The following is a 27,167-nucleotide window of genomic DNA, read 5'->3' as shown; positions in this document are numbered from 1 at the left end:
GACAGTGGGAGTAGAAAATAGCTGTCATTATAAGGTATGCATTTTCTCAACAAAACAAAGATTTTTAGCATGTGAACAAAAAGAGCAGACTTGGCAGCAGGATTGAGCACAGTGGCTCTGGAGGTCTGGTAGGTTGATTATCCATGAGGTAGGAAGGATTTGTTCAATAGACCAGAACAGCTCAGTTGGGGCCATTAAAGGATCTAGGAGTCAAAAATCCATGTTTTCAGTTTCTATGTCTGTTCAAACAAGTAACTAGTCCATTCTAGCCCATTCCCCTCCTCTCATAAAAACTCATGGCACATAGCAAAACTTGTATAGCATTGATCAGAGAGACTAGTGGGTTTTGGAAACCACAGTGCCTTATATGTGGGTAAGACATTTTAAGAAAGGTCAAGACATATTTCCCAACCCTAGGTGTTTGCAGAGTAGATGCAAATCTAATCTGTCTAGACCACAACACCCTTAAGAGACAGAAAAAATCCTGGTAAATGAACCCCCAGATAAGTCTCTGTACCAGGTACGACTTAAAGGGATGGGACAACATGTGTCTCTTACAATATGGTCACTGGTTGCTCCCTGCTAGCACCTGAGAGCCCTCTCCCAGACAGTGGCTGGCAAATTCTCCTGAATGTTGGTTGAATGTTAATCCTTGTTAACAGCACTGCCTTGACATCCCTGGAAACAAAGCATTTCTGCAGAGTTGAGCTTCCCCTCTGTGTTCTGCTGGTGTACTTTAACCCCAAGATTAAATGATCACTTCCAGGAATAAGACAGAGTTCAGTTTCCATTTGTGCTTGGCCCTTCTGTTCACACAGCCATATGGGTAGCTGCAGTGTCAGGGGAGATACACAGAGGCCAGTACACAGATCGAGACCTCAGATGGCTGAAGAGCACTGGCCATAAAGCACCTAACAGGTCATAGTAGTTATTACATGATAGGTGCCTAGACCAGTTAAGCACCCCTAGAGAAGGGGTACTTTTATTTTCCACTGATTTCCACAGCTTATGGGACTAACTGTGACTGTGGTCCATCCTGCTGTGGTCACTGGTAGGTTAACAGGTCTTCCCTTCAGAGCAGTGACCTGTAACTGACTGACCTTGTATTCAAAAGACTAAATTGGACTCGATTTTGAGACTTTAGAAGAGTCCTCAGTTTACTTAATTCCCTGATGAGTTGCTTTGCCTAGTTTTAAAAAAGCAACAATAAAAAGACAGCATCTAATGTCAGATCTCCATCTAAGAACCTATTGCTACTTTAAAGCCATTGAAGTTATTGTTATTTAAAGAGAACTTGATTGCTTCTTTTAAAAAAATCAAGACAATGATAAGGTAAATATTTTTAACCTAAATATCCCATTACCTAAACTGTAAGGCATGACAAATAATGTTTTTTTCACCCTACAACCCTTACCTAGCCACAGTGTAATAAAAGACCAAACCAACCAAAAAAAAAAATTAATGGCAACCTTTCTTTCGAATTCACTTGCAAAGGACCACCATTTTAAACTATGAGATTTTTCTCTTTGAGTCATAGTGTAGTACTACATACTTGTTTAGTTTTCATGAATGCTTTACTCTCACTAAATGTTAATTTGCATGAGATACTTGTGGCTTTAAAGAGACAGCACTGGCTGCTGTGTCTACCAATCTAATTTCCTTGCATCTGAAGACAATCACAAAGTTCTGGAGAACATCATCAATAGCTCTGTTATGACAGGGAATACATGAATTTCTAAGTGAATAAACAAAAATGAAAGACATTAGTAATATTTTTTATGTTCACACAAGTGACACTTAAAGATATAGTCCAAACACATTATTGTTCAGATCATGTACATTTTTAACTTTCCTGAGGAAAGCATACCTTAATTAGCCAGCTGTAATCCAAATTAGAGTTTCTCATTTATGAAAGCTGTAAAAATGCCTTAAATCAGCTGCATATGTTTGAAATAATAGCAAAAATAACTGCATTAGCAAAAATTATCTGAATGTGAGAGAGCTTTAAATAGATAGGAGGTGAATTGGACAGTCAGGAGATTCTGAATTGGATTAAAAACATCTTACTTAAGCCAAAAACATGGCAACCAATATTTTCTGTTATAAAAATATTTGAGATTAATTTAATTTTATGAAAGCTGTCAGAAATTGAAATGAATAGCAGAAGTTCTCTGTTTATTTACAAGCCAATGCTATACCTGGAGAATAAAGCGAGGCACTTTACAAGCAGTGACAGCAAACCTTTGATTGTATTCAAAAATCCTTTTTGCTGGTGGATAAGAATGACCTGTGTGTTCATGTTCTCTCTGCCTTGATAACGCCTGTCATTTGAGCAAATGGTGTGACAGGTCTGTGAGGTGGATTACTACTGTCCACTAGAGGCTGTAATGAGACCAACAATGTCATTTTATGACAGATTGAAGATTTGAACTGTAACGATCAATAATTGTGAGATTACTTTTCATACTCAATATACTGTCAATCACTGCATTTCCCTGAATACTAGTGTTAAAAAATATCCAACTTTCTATGCCTCCTATTCTCCCATTTTTTATAGGTACTATTAATTGTATGAAACATGCTGCGTAGATAGCACATTACAACTAGTGAATTGAAAAACAGTTTCTTCTAGACAGTGTGCATCTTGCATGCCAAATTGTTTAGTATCTTTTGGTCAGATTATATTCTCCTGGGAATCCTATCAGTTTCAGCACATCACCAGCAGTAAATGAAAACACTTGGGTCTGTGTGGGTTCTTGTGTCCCACTCACTTGCCTTCATCAGCACCTCGATGTTTTGTAGAATCCTTCGTGCAGGGAATATACTGAGGCCCAGTGTAGGCCCTTGACAGGGGAGCTGCTGAGGCACAAGGACATCTTGTGACATGGTTGCATATCCTGTGTGTTAGGCCATGTTCGTAGCAGCATAGTCCCCTCATCCCTCGTCTGTTAATGCAATCAACGTGTATCAAGTCAGAACAGAGGTGAGAGTGGGTTATGAACCTGACGTGGCTGGTGGCAGTTGTGGCACTTCCCAGAGCCATGGGTTAAGTGCCTGCTGGCTCAGGAAAGCACTATTGCTTTAACTTACAAAGCACTTACATTGTGGGGGTCTCTTTTCTACTCTGAAGCAGAAACATAGACAAAGATGTAAAAGCCTAGAGTATACAGTGTGGCAAAAAATGAGAGTCCTGAGGCACACACTGTAGCCACAGAGTGGAGGAACACACAAACCTCTTACATGAGCCTGCTGCAGAAGGGAAAGTTGCCCAAAGCTTGCTTCAGCATGAATGTTGCTTCTCTTTCTCTGAGTGTGCCACACCTCTTGGCAAGGTGAATGTTTGAGAAGGAAAGATTCCTTTCTCCTGAGGTAACACTCTGTACTACTGGAATAAAAAGGGTGGCAGACAGAATGCCTTGTACTCTGAATTGAACCTTGATGATGGGTTTTCAGTTTCTCCAGGGCTTTCACTTGATTTTCAGTAATCTCCAGTCTTTGTCTCTTTCCCTTGGTTCCTTTTATTAAATCAATGAACCTTACATTAGCTGGGTGAATACAATTTTGCTGTCTGCTTTGCTGCTTTAGATTCACTCTCTTGTAGTACTGAGTGGCATGTTTGTCAAGGTATCTTGGCCTGTTGCTGCTTCTGTCTCCAGATTACTGCTAGAACAGAAAATCATTTTGATTTTCATAGTGAACCTGAACTAAATATACAGATGCTGTGGTAAAAGATCCTTATGTTTCCTAAAGCTAGTCTGTCTTACAGTATCAACTCTAAAATCCAGAATGCTGCAGCTTACAATGTTACTAGTATGTTCTTTAGCAATTACAGTAAGCCAGTACAGTCCTTCATAGAAGGGACTCCTTTGCTGATCTGCATAATTGCAAACTGAGTCCTAGGGTACTTTGCATCTAGACTCTTAATGCTAGATTTAATATGCAGCTAAAACCTAATGCTAATATAAAACGGACACATAGGAGGTATATCTGCTAGAAACCTGGTACCTTGGAGCTTATTGTCATGGCAAATTGGTACAAGCTGCAATAAACAGCTTGCTCTGGATGGCCATGTTTCATGGAGTGCACATCTCAGGCCTTTCTGAGGCCTGGGACCCCACAGCGTCCAGCTCCTTGGAGCTGGCATGTAACAGCCTTTGGTATTTATGCAACATTTTTTTGCAATGTCTTTGGTGTGGGGAGGGGCCTCTGTGCTCTACTTCTTGTCCTGATGCCAAAGCAGAGAGTGAATGGCTTCTTATAGGCCACTGTTGGGTTGCATGCAAGCATACCATCCCACTATCCTTTGCCTGCATTCATCCTATTCATTGCTTTCATAATTTGTTTTATTTCTTTAAGTTGTACCTAGCTTGGTAAGTTGATTTTTGGGGGTGTGGAGGGGTTGTTTAATTTTTTTTTAACATGAAGACCAGACTGAGACAGTCCAGAAGGAAGTCTCTGGTCTCTGTTTGGCATCTGTGCTTGTTACTTTGCCCATCGCTGTAGTTTATGGCACTTGCAGACATCTTTGTTGAGGGAAGTAAGAGAGTAACAAACACAATGAGGCTGGAGTGCCAGGGGAGTGTAAGTTGCCATACTTGGCAGGGGGTGGGAGGGAAATTCGGGAGTAGCTCACAGTGGTCTGCAGACAACTGGGAGAGATGCAAAGGGATCTTTGATGAAACCAGTGCTGAGGAATCCAGAAGGAGTTAGTACCCAAACATGCGTGGTTCAGCCCTGCCTGTCTTGTAGTTCAGTGATGGTATGAGTCAGAGTCTCTTTGGTCTGAATGAAGTGGAAGGTACTTTCTACAAAGCAACTCAAGCATATGCCAAGGATCTGGATAAATAAAACTAATTCAGAAAAAGGGAGTGGGATGCAGGCTCTTGCTCTAAATCACTTCACAGTTCGCCACAGCAAAATGCAATATGGCATCTTAAATAAAATCACCCTCTTCTGACTCTCGCAGAGGCTGCTTCAGAGCATTCCCTGGTTTCCAGAACAGTTTTATTTCCTCCCTTAGAGAGACAGACTAGCCTTGACTGAGCAACCAATTTTCATGCATCCTTTAAACCAGCATTTCCTGCCTTTTCTGAAGGACAGCACACGTCGCTAGCTGTCTGTTTCTTTCCCCTTAAACAATATAGGTTCGGGGTTGGTTTTTTTTTTTTTTTTTCCTTTTTCCCCTCCCCATCTCATTTCTTTCCGCCTGCAAAGTGATTTGAGAGCCCCACGACGCAGCCTGCTACTGGAGCGGGGACTTCTCTGGAACACTGGCGTGCGCAGGGATTAATCCCACCGTAGAGAGCCAGCCTGGCCTTTGAAGTGTTACAAGAGGAAGGAGGAGGTAAGTGTCGAGGCGAGCCCCCAGCCCCCCTCCCCGCCCCCGGGCAGCGTGCGGCGGCCCGCAAAGGGTTAAAGGCCGCCTTGGCCCGGCGGTGCCGTGCGTATGCAATAATCTGTGTGGCTCTCTTGGCCGACTGCCAGAGTGTTGCCTTGCCTCCTCCTCCTCCCTTCTCTCCCCCCCCCCGCCCCCCCCCGCCTTTTGCATGAAGTAGGATCCTTGAGCTGTTGCAGAGGCAGCCAACTGCTCCATATTTGGCTTCTATTACCCATTTACATGCTGGAGAGCGGAGAGGGAGCGAGCGCTGTACCGCAGACATCATTTCTACTACAGTGGTGGAGACATCCCGGACCTGTGTCACTGCAGGGGGAAGGAAAAAAGCCAAACAAACAAAAAGCAGACCCAAGCCCCATGATCAGCTAGGAAGACATTTGTGTGCGAGTCTCTCTCTGACCCCCCCACCCCCGCCAACCCCACCTCCACTGACACTTTACAGTAAGTGGCTTTTTTTTCCTCCTCTGCTTTCTGCCTCCCCCCCAGCCGCCCCCGGCTTCTTCCCTTGTTTCGACTGCAAACCGCCGGCGATTTCCAGCTGGAAAAACACGGGGCTGAGAGGGCAGGGGAGCGCTGCCCACCCCGCCACGGGGCTGCAGCCCGCCTCTCTGCGGCTGCCCCCGGCCAGCCATGGCACGGCACGGCCCGGCCCGGCCCGGCCCGCAGGCGCTGCCGCCGCGGGCCCGGCCCTGAGGGGAGAGGGAGGGAGAGGGAGGCGGCCGCGAAATGGCCGAGGACGCCGCGCAGGGAGCAGAGTGGGGATGCGGGACACAGGAGGAAGCGGGGGGCCGGGGCGGCCCCGCGGCGGGAGCCGCTCGTACAGCCCTGCCCCCCCCGCCCCGCTCCTTCCTCCTTCTTCACCCCCCCTCTCCCTCCCGCCTGCTTCCCCCCGGCCCGGGCGGGGTGTGGGTGGCTGCAGGGACGGTGGACATTTTGCGAGTCGCGGCTGCCCCCGGTGCGGCGGCCTCGGGGTGTGTGAGACTGCGCGTGTGTTGGTGTGTGCGGGGGGGCGGTGTGCGGTGCCGGTGCGTGTGTGTGAGTGTGCGGCGTGTGCGGTGTGTGTATGTGCGCGTGAGCGCGGGGGCTCCGCTCTATGTTTGTTCGTGTGTGTGTCTGCGTGCGTGTGTGCGGTGCGTGTGTGCGGGTTGCAGTGCCGGGTGTGTGTGTGCGGGTTGCAGTGCCGTGTGTGTATGTATAGTGTGTGTGTATATGTGTACGTGTGTGTGTGTGTGTGTGTGTGTGTGCGGGCGGGGGGTGCGGTGCGGTGCGGTGTGTGTGTGCGTGCGCGGCCGGCGCGGCGCGGTGCGGGGGGGGCCGTGCGGGGCTCGTACGCCGGGCGGACCCGGCGGGGCGCAGCGCGGGGCCGGTCGCCGGCAGGGCCGGTCGCCGCCACCGCACGGCGTATGTAGTACGGGGCTGGGCGGCTGCCGGAGGGTGAATGAAGCGAGGAGGAGGCGGCGGCGGCGGGGGAGGCGGCGCTGGCGCTGGGATGTGCCCGGCAGCAGCCCCGCTTCTCTTCACTCAGGGCCCAGGCCGGCTGCAGACGCCACCCGGTACTGCCGGGAGGGACGGGGCGGGAGGGATGGGGGAAGGGGGGCGGCGGGGCGCCGCCGCCCGCCCGCGGCTGCGGGGTCCGGCCGGCGGCTTCCCGAGGGGAAGCGGGGCAGGGGTTCCCCGCCGCCGCCGCCCCGGGGCTCCGCTCACCTCCAGCGGCGGCCGCTGCCCTCCTGCCGTTCACCGATCCCCCGCTGCCTCCGGGTTTGCTTGGGTCGGGTGGGGGTGGTTGGGTTGCGGGGGTTTGGGGTTGGTTGGTGGTGGTTTGAATTTTGGGGTTTGGTTTTTTTTATTTTTATTTTTTTACCCTAAGGCATCGTAATTTACTGGTAGAAAAACAAATAAATGACCCCGTGTACGGTTGTGGGTGCTGAATCCGTCAATGTGATTCCTGATATTAAAGTCTCAATTAAAGCATGCTGGAAAAGCGTTAGCTCCTACTGTAATAGTAATAGCGATAATAATAAAATGACAGAATTGGGAGCGATTTACATGTTATTGAAGAGGAGGAATTACTGAAGAGTAATAATAGAAAAGAAAACAAGTCGGAAGCCCGTTATATAATGCACTGTGTAGACAACGAGAACGACAGGCTATTTTTATTTTGTTTACCGTATGCTGTGTAATAGGGACTCCTCCGAGCAGCATCTCTCCCCTGTGAGCCCGAACTTCAGATAGAATTGAGGAAAAAATTTAAGCATTTCTTTTACGACCAGACGAAGAAATCTAGGTTTGTAAGACCCTCCTCTTTACAAATTATTTCTGTGTACAGAACGGGAAGGGTGTGCAGGTAAATGACCTTTGCCGGATACCTTTTCCCTTTTCATATGGTAAAGAAATTCGTATTTTGTAACGCAGCTTACACTTTAACCTTTAACGCTCATGGTTATGTATTTTATGCAGTAATGGTTACTTCACGCGTCAGATACGGTCGGGCATAGTGAGTTACTCTGCTGACACACTGATAAGTCAAGGACTTTTAATTTCAGTTTCGAATGAAACCGTCCCCTAAAGGAAAATCCCGGCTTCGTGTTAATCTATTTCTGTCCGAGTGATAGAGACGGTGCAGTTTTATCATATGGAGCAAGGGTTATGAATGGGGGAGAGGGAAATTGAGAATGGCCAGGGAAAATATTGCGCCGTAGTTATTTTTGTGATGCTGCAGGATAATAGTAGTAATTGTACGTTACTGCACCTAATTTGTTCGTAAAACTGGCCCGGTATTTTACTGCCCGGTATGTAGCAGCTATTTTGGAAGGGTGGCTGTAATCTCCTCAGTTTTTACATAAGGCAGAGGTCGATAGGTTTTTCTCTGTGCTCGGCTGTCTGTCTGTCTCTCTCATCATGTAGTGACATGTCAGCGGTGCAGGCTTTCAGCGCGCTTACTCCAGCCCTGATCAGTCATGTAATTAGATCAGGCTGCCATGGTAACAGACGGGATTCACCGTATTCACCGGCCAGCCAGGTGCGTGTGTGGCTGGCGGGCGACCCAGCGGGCTACCGCCAGCCCTGCGTGTGCCGCGTTGGTGGCGTCCGGCCGGCGCGGCCACTGCCTCGGGCTTTCCGAAAATTGAAAGATGCCGGTGGTGGGTTCCTAATGGTCGAACCTCTCGGGAAGGGTGTTCTTTGCCCACTGGAGTGTCAGGCAGATTGGCCGTACGTGGCACGCTTAGCAGGTCAGCCAAATCGTCAGTTCCATTTGCGTGTATTATTAGCAAATTAATGAAGGTGTGGTACTTTGTAAAAATGCTTTTGGCTTATACAAGCTTAAAAGCTTGCACGAAAGTTTCTTCAGAGTTTTTTTTTTTTGTTTGTTTTCCGTCTCTCTCCCCCCCCCCCCCCCCCCCCCACGTCCCCAGTCTGTCTGGTTTAACTGTTTGGTGGCTGTAGCAGTGTTTGCTAACAGTTCCCATTCCAGCTTTCTCATCCTAGGCCACAGGCTTGTTATTCTCCACTCCTGTACTGGTACAATGAAAATTGGTCATACTTGATGTCAGTATTGTCACTCTGGGTTTGTTAAAGCCTCCTCATAGTTCTTAGCAAGGTCTAGGCCCTTTTGTGAGTTAGGTGAAAGCTGACTGCAGTTTCTCATGATAAAAACAATTTTTTGCATCAGTAAACACTTTGTTTCTAGTATGGGGATATTTTTGCATTTGTGCTCATCAATATATTATAGCTATGGAGCAGGAGACTTTCTGACACAGTTTATAATAGTGTCAAAGGATACGTAATATAATTAGCTTTGAACTGCATATTGCTTTTAAAAACATGTTTCACCAAGCAATGTATATTTGTCTTCATTCTCATTGTTTGAACATCACTCTTTTAAACCACTCTTCCATAAATGTAGGTATAATTTTTTAAAAGCATTAAATTTGGCACTTTGTTCTAATGTCATAAATCTGGAGCAACTCCAGGGGATGGGATTGTGAACCACTTACATGGGTGTATATCTCAAATAACTCCATTTATTGGATTTAATCCAGGCATATAGTAGAGTAACCGAGCTCAGAAAGTGATCTGCTGCGTATCACTGTTATTTTCTCTATATTGCTTTTCATGGCAGAAAGCTCTGTGGTCTTAAATAGGATTTTTGCCTGATTAAGGAGCTGCATTAAGTGTCTATAGAAGTGGGTAACACCCCTACTCCAGTCATTAATCTTGGGTGCACTGACACTAATATTGAACTTGGCCCGGAGGATTTTGTGTCTCAGTGATGAGAAATCATCAGCACCCACAGCTCCTGAGTGTTTGTAGTACCAGGCTGGAACATAAAGCAATCCAGAAATATCTCAGTAAAATAGATATTTTAATCACTCTGATGGTAAAGCACTGGAGCTGGAGGAGGAGGCAATGAGAAGTGCCTGTTGGTGGTTCAGCTGTTGTGGTGACAGGCAGTGGCGGTCTTGGGTTTGATGTGATGAGTTTGCAGGTCTCAGCCTGCCTGCTGAGCAGGAGTGTCTCTTCTTGGAGGGGTGAGGGGACAGGGTATTTGCAGGCAATTTCCTGCACTGAAGTGCTACTTCTCAGTGCCTCAACTAACTTGCCATTCTGGCTAGGAGAGAATATCCTCTGCTCAGTGTGGCCGCCTCCATTCTGAGGGGGTGTCTTGAAATAGAAGAGCTTGTTAGGTGGACTGGCTGGAGAGAGTGGAATAGTCATGAGCAGGACAACTCCTGTAGGGTGAGCCTTTGTGTGCTGCATGCTGCTTATACATATTTTATTGTAAGACAAATTACCTGTGTGACTAAGAGTGTTAGAAAGTAATTATTTTCAAAAAGGCCATATATACATAGTTTAAAAAACTTTTCTGAAAAATAAATGGTGCAACTTTGCTTTTCTAGCCTGACTGAATCTATTTAGAAAGGTTGAAAAAACTAGTTTTGCTTTAAAAGGCATTTGCAAGAAACATGGAATTTCACTTAACAAAATTTTTTATGTAATAGATCCAGTGGCCTAGTTTCCCATTAATTAAGAAAATAGACACTTGAATGCAGTCACCTGAAAAGCAGCTAAGAATTTAAACATTAGAATTTTAAGGTAATTGTCTTAGTAACATGGCTAGTAAAACAAAATCAAGGCCTAATTTTTCCCCTTGCTGAGGTTTAGCAGCACATCTTAGCATATGACAGTCAGGATTATCATTGTCATTGTTCATATGCACACTGTTTTTGTTCTGGTGTACTAATTGAGGGGGAAATGCAATAAAAAAAGTGTCAGGCTGTAAAGGAAATGCTTGTCAGTATTGCATAGATGGTCTGAAGCACTGGCTGGCTGCAAACCTACTCCAGCGTGCAAGGCAGCTGCCACTGGTGATGCTTGAGAGAAGTCGAGCTGTGTGACAGTCTCAGCTATAATCACACAGGTTGTGTGTGATTTAGTTGTTCTGGAGAGCTGTACAGGTACAGTGTGTACAATTCAGAGAGTGCAGATAACAAATTAAGTTGTAGGTCCCTTCTGAGACTGCTGTAACCAACTCTGCGTTAACAGATAAAGATATAATTAGAACAAGAAAGAGAAGTATGGCAGGCTTGGCACAGGTAAATATTTCATTGCAAAGAGCTGACTTGCTATATTCCAGTGACTTCAATAGCCTAAGCATCCTGTCTTCATCCTTTCATTTTACTTTTAAGCAAGACTCCAAATGTGATAAATAAATAAATAGCTATTTGGTTGAAGGCACTGTATTTTGAAGTCTTATTCAGTGGTTCACATTCTTTGTATGAGAAAGTTGGATTTTTACATGGTTTTGACTGAGGTGATGCATGATTAACATTTTAAAATGTAAGAAACTTTGTAGATTCTTGATTTTTGCAAAAAGACAAAAACTAGATTCATGACCATAACTTCTTTTCTATCTCAGTGCATGTACTGAGAATGCAATGCTTCATGGCTTTTTTTTCCTCTCAAAACTGTAGTCTGAAGTGATTGTACAATACATGCAAATCTATATGTGTGCATTGGTCCCAGTCTGCAAAGTTACTTTAGTAGATGTCCCAGTGAGGGTTTTGGTGAATGAGGATTGATTAAAGAACCTATCTAGAGTTAAGTATGCGTGTAAATCCTTCCCTAAATAGGAACAAGTAAGTATGCTCATAAACTGAAACAACAGAAATGATTCTCAGTGAGGGAGAAATAGTCCCACTAAATCCTTTTATTGTACCAAGAATGATACAAATATTTGGTGAGATTCCAAGAGAAAACCTCAAATGTATTTTGTTTAATAGGTGATGTCAGCAGAAGTTCAGTGCTGGCTCTTCATGATTTTGCTGAGCGAAATCACAGAAGAAATTAAAAAATGACATTGTTAGAGTTTTTCTTTGTTTATATTATTTGGGAATTTACAGTAATAGGCATCAACTGTAGCATGCCACCTTTAATGACAAAATAGCGTACAAGGTAAAGTCAGATTCCAATAAGTGATTATTTTTCACCTAGTAGTAGTAATTGCAGCGCTATGTTTTCAGGATGCTACTGCTTCTCAAATAAAATATATTCTGTTGGCAGTGAAGACAGTCATCTCCACTTGCTTATGATTCTTCACCTCATTAAGATCACATTTAGGAAAAGAGCACTCTGAATAAATGGGCTCTGCTCTCTACTGTATGAGTTCTGTCTGCAGAATTAAATCTATGGTTTATTTGTGCTTGAGTAATAAAAAAAGCAGCCTCTCTCAGTCTTCATTGGGATATCTTAGTGTGTTGTAAATTACTATAAATGCTGACTCTTAACTGTGTTTTTCTTTCTCTTTATTTTGGTTTCCATCTCCTCAACTCCTGGATCAACAGTCACATTGCAGGCCAAGCCAGATGGGCAAGCAATACAAGCTGTGAATTTATTCTTGACCCCGTAGGACAGTGACCACCGTCATTTTTTAATTCACCATACAGTTATGCACTGCCAATAAGGTGAGAATGCAAAGCTTTTTATTTCCTTCAGCAAGTGTACAGTGTCTGCTCTGGGCTTTAGGCGAAGTGCACACCTTCCTGGTGTGATTGCCTACCTGTGATAGGTTTGTACTTCCCTTGCCTGGCAGTAGAGGTCCTTGAGAAACTCTGCTCAGAAAAATTCCTTTAACTCTGGTGACTCATTTCTGTGACTTGCAGAACAGGTGCGTTCCAGATGGGTAGTTTTATGCTCACCTGAGTTCAGAGTATATGCAGTTACTGGAAGATATTAGTATTAATGGAAAAGGTGGCAGACTTTGATTATTGTTATAAAAGACCACCTGTAAAATTGTATAAATCCGTACTTAACTTTTCTCATCATTTTCAGGATTCCTGTTGCTTGTTGCCTACTTGGCTTTTCCACTGTCTTGAGTTTCTTCTGTGCATCAAACTTTGTCTGGCATTAGAATAGTTCCCAGGATAATTAGTCACTACTGATGTATCTGTGTGCCTTTTGCTCTATTTTGAGGAATGCTTTCAGTTCTTCTGGTTTTCCTCCCTGAAATGCTGTTGCCAGACAAGATGTAAAAGTGCACATGTATCAGTCTGCTGCTGTCCTTTTCCTCTCTCCTTCCCATATGGTTGTGGAAAATAATTTGAGAAGACCAAGTCCCAAGACTCAACAATCATACTGCCAATAAAAAGAACATAAATTTTTATTTTATTTCTTTAATCTGATTGTCATTAAGCCAGCCTGGTTTTTTTGGACCTCTTCTATGATTTTTAAGTGCTTGGGATTGGCAATGCTGCTAATGCTTTAAGAAAAAAAGATAAAGGGTCATAATAAAATTGCCTGCGTCTTTAAATAAAAGAAAATGAAATATAGTGATTGCTTGCAGAAAACCAAAGGGTTTCTTGTTTAAATTTACAATCTGAAAACTTAATTGCAATAGTATTCTTATTTATGCAAGGGTGATCAGAAAGTCCCTGTTGCAGAATAACGTCTTAATGCAGCATGTCATAGAAAAGTATGCAGTGCATCATTTACATTTTATTGTGGCTGTGGGGAAGCATGCTGTGTTTTAGAGGGAAGTTGCCTAGGCAAGTAGTTACATGCAAGGACAAGCCTGTTACAATTTCCAAATGAGCTTGAATGGTGGGGGTGAGTGGTAACTGCTGTAACTTCAGACCAATAAGAGTTTCTAGAAAGTAAGAAACCACACAAAGTGCCCATGTGCTGACACTCTTTGTCTTTCCATTTTGGAAGGAAACTGAATTAGTTGCAGCTATTGACTTGGAAATAGAAATAGAAAGATTTTTGTTATGATCTTATCATTTCCACAAAGCATTTAATTTATTTTTAAAAATTAACTTGTGTTGTATAAAAATGTGTTTATATGAAGAAGTGAGTACTGCTGTAAAAACTTATATCTCTTAATTAGAAGTAGTTGTTTATAGGGCATTAGTCAAGTCCTATGAATAATCAGATTGTGTTACCCACAATGTATTGCTAAGTCACCTTGGATATTTTAGCATCTGGTATCTTCTGCAATTACATGACATATAATATATTCAATGTTAAACAAACATTTAGAATAAAAAATGTAACCTAGTTAAGTCTGATGCAGAGGCATGACAGGAGTATAGTACTAAAATGCTGTTTTTCCTATACCAACTCAGCTTGAAGTATAGTATTTTATTTGTGGACCTTAGATTTGGTTTAACTTCTTGTTGTTGGACATTTTAGTTGCTGAGTTTGGGATACCTCTGTTGACCTCATTAGTTCTCATTTTTGCTATGGAACAATCAAAATCAGGCCCACTGTATAACAAAATACGTGAATTAAAAGTTATTGGGGTAGAGACTGCCTACTTACAAACTTCACTCTGTTACTGGAGGAAACAGGCAGGAGCTCACAGCAGTAACATGTGAAAGAAACATGACCTGGCAGTGTGCAGGGAACAGCCACAGAGCATTTCATACTCACACGCATCATCTTTCTGGCCTTTGCATTTGTTTTGGGGTGAAGGTGGCAACTGCCCTGCTCCATTTTAGGCAGACCTGGGTTATGACCCTGGAGTCTGTCAGAGGGGTGGGACACATTTGAAGGCATCCTAAATGGATCTCAGAAGCTATACTTGAGGCCTAATTTCCCTACATGTGCGTTCATGTGAGGATTTGTGTGCCTTCTATGGGTAACATCTTTGTTGTGTGTCAGCTCTCCAGGTGTGCTTACCCTCTTAATTCAAGCAGCATTTTCTGCAGAGCCAGCTAAGCATCTTGCCTGGATAAGGACATGGGTGTTAGTAAAAGTAAAGCAAAAATAAATAAATATATACAACCTTTCTTCCTTCCCTCCAAAACACAGAGTTATTCTTATTTGTTCAGAATGTGCACTGCCTCCTTCCACATAGGCAAATGACTCAATGCTTTCTTTTATACAGTTGTCTTGAGAGGATTTTACATGAGATACTGGACATTTTAACAATTAAAGAGTTATTTTTAATCTTTTCTGTTGTCGAGTCACTTGCTATTTATTAATCATAGTACTGGGATGAATTTACAGCTGCAGCCCATTTGTAAGAAATTTTTTTGGCTGAATTTTCAGTAGGTGTGCTGTATACTACCTAATATAGCCTATTTTTACATAAGACATCATTTCTGTTTTATGCAGACTTCCTTCTCTTTATGCAGATCTCTCTCTGTTAACAGGCAACAGTCTGCCCTTATAAAATACTTAATAGTGAACATAAAAAGAACTAATCTGTCTCTATATTACTGTGTACAGTGGTAGCTTTTTGGTTTTCATATCAGTGTCCTTTTATCATAGCTGTTTTTATTTCTTCCCTCATGCTGTTTATAAAGGTCTACAATATCTGTAGGGCTAAAAGAAGGTAGGCAGTGGAGACTTCTAATGTGTTAACAGCATTAGTGAAACAGAGCTGTGAACTAGGTATAACTGGATAGTAATTAGGAATAATTTTAATTATTTGTTTATGTGTGAGCAACTAAAATGTAAATTAAATGAAGTGATGTGAATGCTGACAGATGTCTTAAAAATGAGGCTTTGTGGTTTCCTCACCTCAGCCATAACCTTTCATGTTTTTCCTCTGTTGTTCCTACTGCAGATACTGAAGGCCTGCTGTCTGACTGATAGGAAGTTTTATAACATGGTCTGAAGTGTAAATGGCATGGGGTGTAGTGGTATGCCTACATAAAAACACAAAGCTGACATTCATAATGTGATATAAGGCACTATCCAAGGTTTGATTCACCTTCCAACTTGGTGTTTTTAAAAGCTATATTTGCAAATGGAATGAAATTTGCTGTCCCACGAACTGCAACTTAGCAGTTAGCATTCTTTTAAAAGTGTGGGCTTTTGGAAGTCAGTGTGAGTATGAGTAGATGGAGAACTTCCATGTGCTGGGGGTAGAGAAGTGGTGAGGCATCTGGATGTGATGTGCAGTTGTGCGCAAGCCTGAGCATCTGTGTGTGCCCTCCTGCTGCCCCTGCCCTTGGTTGTGTGTGTTGGGCAGGGGGGTCCTGGTAGGGTTTGCCTTGCCTTGAAACCAGGGCTGTGCTTTTGAAAGAAAGTTAGCCCTCATGACCAGGGGTATAATTTTGGTCTGAAATTAGCCCAGGTGGCAGCATCTGGACTTAAATGTGTTGGCTGAGGGTTTCTCATGTTGAGACACTGTGATGGAGGCAAACCCTAAATTTGATAATTGCCTCTTTATTTTCTCATCAGTTATTTATTTTGGAACTAGCTGTAAACCTGACTTCAGGATTTATTAAGTTACTCCTTGCTCTATAAAAAGTACAAATGTCTGAATGCTCCTCACTTGTATTGGAGTGTGGTTGTGACTGGTACACATTTTGTTTGTCAGGTATCCATGTGTGAAGGCCTTCGTAGTTTTGTACAGTGAACATTTCTGTGAGGCCAGCTATTTGAAAGAAAGTCAGGCTTTAATGGAGAAGGATAATTACAAAAAGTAGGCTTAATCCTCCTTTATTGTGCTCAGAAATTTTCTGCTACTGAGTATTTTCTCATTGATGTGGCTCCTTTTCAGTGGCATGTGTAGCAGCTGACTAGAAAGTGATATTTTTCAAATGTATATAATAATAAATGCATTTCTCCTCTTCCATAGCCCCCAAACATATTTGCTGCTTGGTACTGTGCTATATTCGTAGCTTTCCCAAGTAATCTGACAACAAGTAGATCCAGAATAGTTTGAAAATTCAATATAATCAAGGGGAAAAGAAATCCTAGTAGGTTATTACATTAGAAGAAGTTGTAACTTTATTCTCCATGTACCACTAGCAGTTAAAAACCTTATGTACTGAATTTTTATTTACAGATTAGAAGGCTCTACTTTGACATATGACTAGCAGGGAAGCCCCTCCCTTTAACAGTTGTATGTCATCTGCTTCAGAGAACTAATTACTTGGCAATTCCCATTTGATAATTCCCTCTTTATTTTCTGATGAGTTACTTAACAGTGATGAGCTTGTTGAGCAGAATACCGTGCTTAATCTGTGCTTCAGAAACTACAGTGTGGGCCTGGGGATATCATTGTTTCTGAAATGCTGTTTAGCCTTGCCATAGGAGCATTGAAACCACACTAAGATACATGAACAGTTCACAGTTAACAGTAAGTTGAATGTGAGTGATGCACAGCATCTGCCAAAAAATAAAGGAAGGGTTTACATTGCTGTTGCACTGCAAGCAGAATGTTTAAATATGTAGTTTCTCAAAAAAAACCCCAAGCATCAAACTTTTTGTAATTTAGATGCTCAGAAGCAGAAGCTTGTGTCAGAGATATACCTTCTATGTATCATTGATCTTCTCCAGTGAAATAATCAATTTAATGGAATTATTTAAAAAAAACACTGTTTATTGTAATACCTATTTGACAGTTTAGCTGACTCCTGGTGGTTCTTGTATTCTTTTCATATGAGATACTTTAGTAAGTTTTTACTGTATTTTCTCTGTTGTTACCTGTCTTACTCATTCTTCTCCACTTCTTTTTCACATTCTTTTACTCCAGTGGCCACAGCAACCCTTGTTCCTGGCTGGGGAATGCATTAGAAGTCTCACTGCTAATTACAGCATCACAGTGTTTCTAGAGGGTACCTAAGTTCAGCAGTGCTTAGCTGCAGCAGCAGGCGAGGGGATTTATGGGTGAAATGACATCAGCCTGCTCTTGACAGTCATGGTAAGGTCTCTCTTGCAGATCAGGAGTCAAATTAGTCCTGTTCAGTTCCAGTGTCTCTGAAATTCAACCATGCTATTGAATTTTAATGTTTTTTTTTACTGGTTTCTAGTGGAGAAAGGTTTGTGCATCATCTACAATCACTTTGACTAGATAGTGGCATTTTTCTACTGATACCTGAAGATTTTCATCGTAGCTGAGCCAGTGCTATAAGCTGAGAATTGGGCTATATTTTCTTTTACTGGAATAAAAATGCAGTATTTTGTGTATTAGCTCATATGACATCGCATCATCAGGCTTGCTGATTTATTAGACATTCACAATGATATCTCTTGCCCAGTACTGGAAGCTGTGTTACAGGATTGTTTTATCAATGAGAAAATACTCATTTGTTCATAGTTACATCTGTTTTTGTAAAATTTATCAAGAGGAACAGTAGTTTTATGAAACATATAATTTGGAACAGATTAATCTGCTTTAATTGTGCTTGTGAAGTACACCAAATATAAAATTTTTGAAAGGAATATTAATCAAGTTGATCAAAGATGGCTTGAAGTACAGAATTCAAATATGAACACAATTGCAACAAATATACAGACAGAAAGTAGCTTGGGAGAGTATTTTAAAAAGATTAATTAAAAAATACGTCCCATTTTCCTTTTTGGATTTTTTAAAATAATATATCATGTTTTAGAAGCAAAGATGCAAGAAGAAAAAACAAATACAATTTGAGATTTTATAAAATGCAGTGAATAAGCATTTTAAATAGCATAATAACACAAGGAGTCAAAACTCACAGAAGGTAATTGAACCATTTTTCAATTTTTTAAAACATATTTTTCATTCTATTTAATATTTTAATGACTCAAAGTGTTGCAGGTAGTGCTATATTGGCATTGCTGAAAATAGAAATCCTCTGTAAGAATCAGAAAAGAAATATGACTTTCTTAGGATGCCTCACCTGTGATATGAAAGGTTTGCTTACACTGACAGAACTTGTCCCTTGACAAATCCTTCTACAAACTATTACAGCTTTTGTGGATGGACCTGCATCCTGAGCTGTGGTATCATATTTATTTTCCAGAGACAGCCAAAGAGTTATTAGATGTTGGTTTAGACAGATTTTCATCTGCCTGCTTCAGAGGTGTCTCAGATTGAACTTTAAAGTGTTTGGCCCCAGACACGTGGATATATACCAATACTATTTCTATCAATAGTTATGCGAGTAAAACATTAACAGATGAATGTTGTTACCATGATCTTCACTTAACACAAGATTTTAATTACATGCTAATGCATTAAAATTTGGCCTCAGATTGAAAACAAAAAAAAAAATGCAACTTACTAACATACAGTGGAGGTTTCCCTGCTGACCATTTCTGTTCTCTCCCTGGTACCAAATAAAATAGTACCTTCTCTCTAATTTATTATAGGCAGAGTCTGATACATCCTAGATACTGTGTTTCTTTTCTCTGGATACTCTTTTCCTTTTCCCACCACCTATCCTGTTAACATCACTCTTCTGTAAGTAACACTTGCTGATGGAGTAGCCAAGGATGACCTGGTTGGTCTGGTCATACGATTTGTGTTTGCATGTCCTTGTTTGCAGAACTGAGAAGCTGCTGCACCTTTTTGTTTAGGACTTGTCTGCTTCCTCTTTGAATCGGGGTTGAGTTTCACGTTTCCTTCTTGCCACTCCTGCTAAACTTACTTGGATCTCTGCTGTGATCTGGCCTGATATTTTTGTTGTTAATGACAGTCTTGGAAATCACATGTGACTTCCTTTGTGAAATTGACAGTTGATTAATTAAACTGGGGGGAGGTAAGTGACATATGAGTATGTGTAACACATGTGTTCTGTTTTATAGGGAAAGAGGATGATGGTGGAGCTTACAGTACAATAATCTATAGTTTAAAATTATACTATATGGTGTTTGGATAGCTCACAAATACATTTGAAAGTGTCATAAAACAGATGTGATACTGCAGTACTTGAAGAATGAAGGAGTCAAAATCTGCATTTTGTTCTGTATTTGCATAAGGTGACAGAGTAACTCATTCTTGGTGTGTGGTCTTCAGGTATGAGAGTGAAACAACCAGCATGGATGAGTCCTGACATTTGTTTGTCACCACTGGTTTATTTTGATTGCACCTCAGTGGCAGATTCAGAGGGAATATGATGTGTAGTGACTGAGCAAATTAAAGTAATTCCTCAGTGAAAATATGGCATTTGTTACATGAGGTTACTATCCAGATGTTATCTGTTAGTGTACAGTGAGAAAGAGCCCTAAGGAAAATTGAGGTGGGTAGAAGGCAAACATCTGAAATACATTAAACATCAGCAATCGAGTTCAACCCTGTTACCTAAGGAGTCACACTTGGTGAATGTCATGTTGGCTGTATGGAATGGGAGAAATGCAAACTAAGACACACTTCAGCTATGTGTGCAGCTCTGCTATGAAGTGTGTTCATCTGAGCTGTCAGCTGGCTGGCTGCAGTGTTTGGTGCTGTTTATACAGCTCAGCCAGGGTGTCTTCATGAAACCAGCAGTGCTGTGCAAGCTGGGCTGCAGCAACCAGTGGTTTTATGCTGCTCTTATTTAACATGAAGGATGCGTGTTGTGCAATGCACCGAGGTGCTCAGCCAAAGGCTGTAGTGAAATAAGGGGTCAGGTTCCCACCTCTGTTTCTTACTTGGGTGGTTTCAATGGAGCCATGTGGGTGTAAATGTGGTGCGATAGAGTCTGGGGCCTTTGGCATGTGTCTGAGCCTCTGGGCTCAGAGCTGAGGCAGACAGGTCAGCACTGCTGAACAGACACTGTTTGTTTGGTGGGAGTAGAGCAGTCACTTGGCTTTTCCTTCAAGTGGAGAGGGACTGAAAGAATGAAAGTTGTTGCTCAGTCAAATGTCATCAATCTTCTTTCCTTCCTGTACTTCAGGTGGATGTCTTGGTGAATAAGACTAATCTTTCTTTACATAGCCCAAACTGTATTTTGCCTTTTAATCCTCTGTCCTGTTTTAACCATTTCCAAACTTCTTTCTCTTGTTGCTGGCCAATTAGTTTTTCTCCTTACCACCTCCTCTACCAAGATATTCCTGTGCTCAGCACTTCTTACTGCTGCATATCTTACCTACTTTTACATATTTCCCTCACTGGGTTTGTTACCGGCACAATACTTAGATTTTGTGTAGACCCTTTCTTCTGTTTGAATTCTGTGTATGTTTCTATGTGTCTAAAATGCCCTTCTGCTTAGAGGGTTTTAATACCTCAGTAATTGTCTGCAGAAATGCAAATTTGAATGTTGTTTCATCTACCTCCCTTCCTTCCTAGTTTAGTCATAGCTGGGTTCTGAGCTTTGCAACCCCAATGATCTGCCTGGACAAGCTTTCCACTCCATACAGCCTTCTGCTTCTCCTCATGGGAAAAGACCATTATTTCTTCTCTGAAGCTTCTCTATGGGTGCCTGTTTCCCTGGCTGAATATTGGATTTTCAGTCTGTGTGCCCTGCAGACTTCCTGCTTCCAGCTGCAGTGTCTCTTCAGCAGACATCTTGCTTTTTAGGCTTGTCAGCTGATCTCTAAGAAATCAATAGCATATATTTGTTTGTGAAATGTTACATGCTGGCATTTGTTAAAAAAACACAAACAATGAAAAAACACAAAACCAAAACTCATTCAGTTATTTTCACTGTACCTGAGCATAAACCTGGGTCCTTGGCTTATAAAATAATGGAGAACCTATTACTTATTATCATATCATGTGATTGTCTAATCAAAGGATTCTATTACTGTATTAACAGTAATAATTCAAATTGCTAATGTAAATTTAAAAAAATGTAGTACCATTTTCATGTGTCATACTGATGGGTCAAAAGTAGCAGCTTGAGCACTTTTCTTTGGGCTTCTTTATCATCACTTCTCATACCGTGACTCTGCTCCAGTGATAAAGTTCTATAGTAATAGGTTGTGAAATGTAAGTTAAATCAAAAAAGAATTTTTGAAAAGCCCTTCATTCAGAAAAAGAAAATAAAAGTGACATAGTATGCTTTTTGAGTGAGGTTCTTCAGAGAGGGAAAAATTCCTGGACTGCTATGGAGAAGTACAAGAATGAAGCACCCACTGAATGAGTGAAGTTCACTTAAGGTGTGAAGTGGAAATATGTAAGAGGGGTTTTAAAATTTTTTTTTTGGTGTGTGTGTCAGCATGCTTTTGCCATGAACTAACTATTGAAATGATATTGTTGTGATAGTAGATTTTAAAAAACCCAAACAACATAATGATTATTTTGGTTGATAATTCTGGAGTTGGTATATTTTCTCAAAAAGAAGGCTTTTGAGTAAACAGAAAACCACCAAAAATAACTTCTAGCTGGAAATTGATAACCCTTCTTGTTATAAATAACAACAAAAAGATACAGACTAAGGGATATCAGAGGAAAATACACATTTTCTAAATTGATTTAGCCAGTGAATGTAACAATAGCTTGAGTATAGTTAGTTTCACTTTTCCTGTATGTAGGCAGCTTCTCGATGTGAGGAAAACATCTGAAAAAACCCCCAACCTCATGGTTATAAGATTATAAAAACTGGTGCAGGGAGCTTGGAGGTATGAGTTACTACTTTTAAAGTCCTCTTTTAAAAACAACGCTAGACTCCATATTGATAGAGTGCTTTTAAAGGCAGTGCCCTTTTAATCAGCAAACAGGTCCTCTGTGCATCAAATAATTAAAAATAGAGCAAAGTTTCTGAACAAGGCGTCTGGCAGAAGCGTCTGTACTTCCATCTGTGCATGATTAGCAGAATGTTTCATGATATTTAAATAGCACAAGCTTTGCTCTCTTTTTTATTATTTGTTGTACTGAAGACCTGTTTGCTTGTTAAGTGGTCTTTTTTGAATAGTTACTGGCAAGGAATCAGGAAAGTGTATGAAGACATCTTGTACACACTGCAAATGCCAAATTGTCCCTTTTTTCAGATACACTGCCCTTACTTTTTTTTTTTTTTTTATTGGAGTTTTCCACATCCCTCACTTGATTTTTAAATTTTCTTAAGGACCAGTTCATTTCAGAGGGAGTTAAGCAGGTATTTCTGGTGGCTGCCTGGGGATTGCAGCCTGGCCGCTCACGGGTATTACTGCCTCTCGTGCTGCCGTGCGAGAATGCACCAGGGTGCACTTGCAGAGTACGTGTCGGCTCAGCTCTGCAGCTCCTGCCGGCACTGCTGGGAGCCCTGCATCTAATCTGCTGTGCACACTGCTCTGGAGCCTTACCCTTTCATGGGGATGTAATCAGCCAGGCAACAGCTTTCCAAGTGCTTTTGAGGCCTTAAGCTGGGACTCCTCTTTGCTGGCAGTCATTCAGCATCAGATTGTGTGCTCTTCATCTCTGACTAGCAACACGGCGTTTTGCAGTTGTAGCCACTGATTTCTCTCCATACTAGTAAAGATTGTGTGTGTTTTACAAAGGCCTGTACAAGAAGGTATGGAATGAAAATAAGCCACTGTCTGGATGCTGAGTACATTGCTGTAGCTGGCTGAGGGCAGTTCTGTTATGTGCAATGCCCTGTTGTTGGGAGCCAGCAGGTTGGCAGGGAGCTGAGACGCTCGGATAGGCTCAGAGGTCCTTTATGGAGAGCCAGTATTCAGTCTTGGGACAATCTGTGGTCTTGGATGGGCAGGGAAAATAAGAGCTTTTGTGGTGTGTGTAAGTGGTGTTTACTCTGTAGCTGGGCTTTTTGTTGCTGGGTTTTTCTTCTTGTGTTTGAGGAAAGCTGTGGTGTGTGATGTGTGAGTACTGACCTGGGTCGTCTCTTAACTTCAGCTAAAAACTTCAAAAGAAATTGTGGTTACTACTGAGAGCAAAACTGCTAACCTGTCAACATAAATGTACAAACTCTGCATGTTTGCACCTTAGAAACAACCACTGAAACACCTCAGCTCTGAAGAAAGAACGTACTATAAGCCTCCACACAGAGTTCACACCACCTCACATGGTTAGTGCTGTGTTACTGGTGTCCATCTTGCTGTTTCTGGCCCAGGTTTTTCAGAGCACAATGCTCTGCAGTCTCACAGCAAGTTCTCCTCAGCAGGTTTATATCTCACATGGTGAAGTTGTTGAGTTTCAGGGGAGCAGTGATAGGAGCACTTTGCAAATACCTGTCCATGGCCATCATTCAGCTTCTGGTCCAGGGAAGGCTTAAAAATGAATGAGTATATACAGAGAAGTACTGGAAGGGCAAGTGAAGGAACAAACATGTTTCAATGTAAAAGCTGAGAGTAACATGTATGCCCATTCCTTCAGCTAAACCTCTCAACTGATGCATGAAGCAGTTGCACTCACATTTTACCCACACTGCTCTTAAAAATCAGTTCCCTTAATAATTGATATTTTCAGAAATAAAAATTACTTCTAGAGCTAATTCTTGAGCAGTGCAGTTTGGTGGGCCTAATAGTAGCATTGTTCCAGGAGCAGGAAGGAGAGAAAATACTCAGGTTCATTTTAGAAAGATTCATGAAATTGTGTTGGTAGGTTGGTTAAACTAAGCCAAGTTTTGTGTTTTGCTTCTAGTATTTGTTCTCAAAATATGCCATAATGCTGTGCCAAAATGCTTTTTTGGAACAGCTTCAGCATATCCTGTGAATGTGAATTAATTAACATTAGTACAAGTTTCATATTGTCCAACAGAACTTAGTTTTTTTTGTGTCTTCTGTCATGCCCAAGGCGCTCCAAGCACTTTTGGTAGACTAGATTTTGCTGTTTATTACTAAATTTGTAATTCTCAATGCACTGTAAACAAAGTGAGGAAGAATTGCAGGGCACATATTCAGAAGCTGTTGTTCACACCTAACTGTTGTATTTCTAGCCCTGATTATTTGACATCATGACATACTACATGAAAAATCTGGTAGCCCTTGATTTCCTGAAACAAAACCAAAGCTTCCTTTTATAACCCTGCAAAAGTACATTGTATCTAAGCAGGTAAACTGGAATTCAGCCTAGGATGGTAGGATCCTGTTGATTTGTGTGAAAAATGATGGTTCTGTTAGTTGTCTGCAGGTCTCCAGAGGAGAGGGAGGGCCTTGTATCACTCAAAATCAATTCATTTCAGCTGGCTTGAGAGAGTATGGACAGCATCCAACATACAGCCATCTCCAAGTACAAAGATTATAATGGAAATGTTGATGACCAGTCAGTATTGATATTAGAGGAAATATTTCTATAACTCAGTGTTGTTGACTACTGCAGAAATGTTGTCTTAGGCCCCATTCCCACTGGAATTTCTCCTGTTGACTTTTGGAGTGTTAGGATCAAACCCCTTTGGCTCAAATTTGGAGTGAATGAAGACTGAACGAAGCATACATGTTCTGCAATCACCCTTCACTTTTGGAGGGGAGAATGGAGGAAATAACTGACTTGTCCGATGGTACCAAAGTTCTTTATAGTGTCATCAAGCTGTACACTGAAAATAAAGCTTTTCTTAAGCTATTTGAGATATTTCATTTTGATCTATAGCCTAAAGTGTTCCCTGTTAATGGAAGACTCAGTGTGGTCTTTATGCTTTCCTCGTGAAGCTGTTCTTTGACAAGGAGAAAAATGTATCTAATTAGCATGCACCTTTTTGTATGTGGATTATTATGCATGCATTATTTTAAGTTGGTGCTATTATATGAAAGTTTTTCCAGAACTCTGGTAACTTGGTAGAAAGGAGTGACAGTTCAGTGCATTCTCAGCTGTGCAGCTCTAAAATATATTGCTTTTGAAGACACATGTTACAGTAAGAATATGCCTTGTAGCCAAAGATGCATGACCACAGTCTAGGTAATTACAAAAGAAAGATTCAACTAAGTACTGAAACAGGAAAAGAAAAGAGTTAATTTTTTTTAAGAGCAGTAGAAATGATGAAAGACAGAATTACTATTCTATGAATATTTAAAAAAAGCCCCCCAAACCCCAAAAAACCTCAAGGTTTCACTATATGTAAAAGTCACTATCTGTTAGGGAATATATGTCTGAAATTCTGAATACTATACATTTGCTTGACATTCAGTTGTACTCCAGAAAAAGAACAAATGTGTAGCTTTGCTAGAAACATCGAAAGACAATTTGGGGAAATGCAGAAGTACTGCTAGAAAAGCTGAATGTTACATTTCTAAGTAAAATACTATATGACTAATATAAATGCTCTTCTGTCCCAGATAGGGCTGCTGAAATTTTAAGCAGATAGCAAAAATTTACTGTTTCATATTTCATAGATAATAATTGTTCTGAATGCTTTAAATAATACAGGAAATGTAGGGTGGCAAACTTGACATTTGAATATTAATATTGATACTGAAACAGTTCACCACAAAGAATGCCAGGACTGCAGGAGGAAGGATAGCATTTTGATCATATAAAGACAGAAAAGTTATAGAGCCCTTCATATATGTTGAAAAAAAGGCATTGTGAAAACTGTGACAAAATTACCTTTCAGGATTAGACATTTTATATCCTGTTTTGGCAATATCTCTCCAGGGAAAGTTGGAAGTAAAGAGATGTCTTTGCCATTTCTGTCTTCCTCCTTCCTCCCCCACTTGCAGTTTAGTGAAGACTATTTGAAATAAGGTTAAGAGTACAGGGCTACAAAGTGTTTCGGATTCACTTGTACAAATACATGAGTGGATGTGGGCTCAAGGAAAGACACACGGGCATGTATACTCTTTGGTGATCTTTGGTGACCAGTCTCAAACTTGCTTGAGATGCACTGTAAGTTATCCTCTGTAAAGCTGAGATTTGGTTACTTTATTAAAGGGAGGCCTTTCTTTTCTAAACATAAAATAGTGCTGACAGTCCCTTTTTCTTAAACAGGCAAGCTTGCTCTGTCACATTTGTGTGCACATCAGTGTGTGCACAATCTCTTACTATAAAATTGTTATGTTTTGGTCGATTTTTGTAGTTATGTGTGGTGAGACCAAGAGAACACAGCCCTTCATGTATGAGTAAATTTCAGCCTACCTACATGATGGAGCCCACAGGCTGTCCCCTCTTTGCATTCACAATGTCTCTGAAGGAGGATACAAAATAAAGATTAGACTGGTGAAGAGCTGATGATGTTTTGCAAGCAGAAGAGGCCAGTCCAAGCCAAGCTTATGGAAGGAACAGGAATGTTTCTGTTCTGTTGCTCTCTGCAGTGCAGTGCTGGTGTGGATGCGCCCCACTGTTGATAAATCTCTTAGTAGCTTTTGGCAGTTGTTATATAGATGATTTGGCAAGTCACTTAGCTGGTTGTAGTACTGATAGGTACATTGCTTTCCAAAATTCCTTGGAAGTGGAGTATGTAGAGTACCTTTATGGCTTTGTACTGGTAGTATAGGTTGCACCAGTTTGATTTTAGCTGTTTAGCTATATGCAAACTAGTTAAAGGCGTTTTATTTTTTGGGACAGGAAGGAAAAGTTTGTCAGCCTCCCTTCTGAAAGTGTTTTGGTAGCTGTGACCACTTTTTCCCTTTAAAAATATATCTTGTGCTTTCAGACTCTCATTTTCAGATGTGATTAATGGTAATTTTTATATTTAGAATGCAAATGGAATTTTTAGCATACTTTTGCACTGTATAATGCTTCTTTCTGCACAAACTGCTTACC

General features: G+C 41.4%; 1 protein-coding gene across 15 annotated transcripts in view; it reads left to right on the top strand.

The window, feature by feature from the left end:
* ATXN1 (ataxin 1) overlaps positions 1-27,167 on the top strand; it is a 367,335-nt gene that overhangs the window by 140,696 nt on the left and 199,472 nt on the right. For 6 of the 15 annotated variants that reach the window (XM_077785675.1, XM_021553039.3, XM_031503950.2 and 3 more), the window contains one exon: positions 12,238-12,357. The gene's annotated coding sequence lies outside the window, so the exon portion shown is untranslated. The other 9 variants (XM_021553031.3, XM_021553023.3, XM_021553056.2 and 6 more) reach the window with 9 other exon arrangements.

The sequence above is a fragment of the Lonchura striata genome, chromosome 1, assembly GCF_046129695.1.
Source record: "Lonchura striata isolate bLonStr1 chromosome 1, bLonStr1.mat, whole genome shotgun sequence".
NCBI classification, from domain to species: domain Eukaryota; kingdom Metazoa; phylum Chordata; class Aves; order Passeriformes; family Estrildidae; genus Lonchura; species Lonchura striata.
The sequence above is the reverse complement of the archived record's forward strand: the minus strand, read 5'-3'. Positions and strand labels throughout refer to the sequence as shown.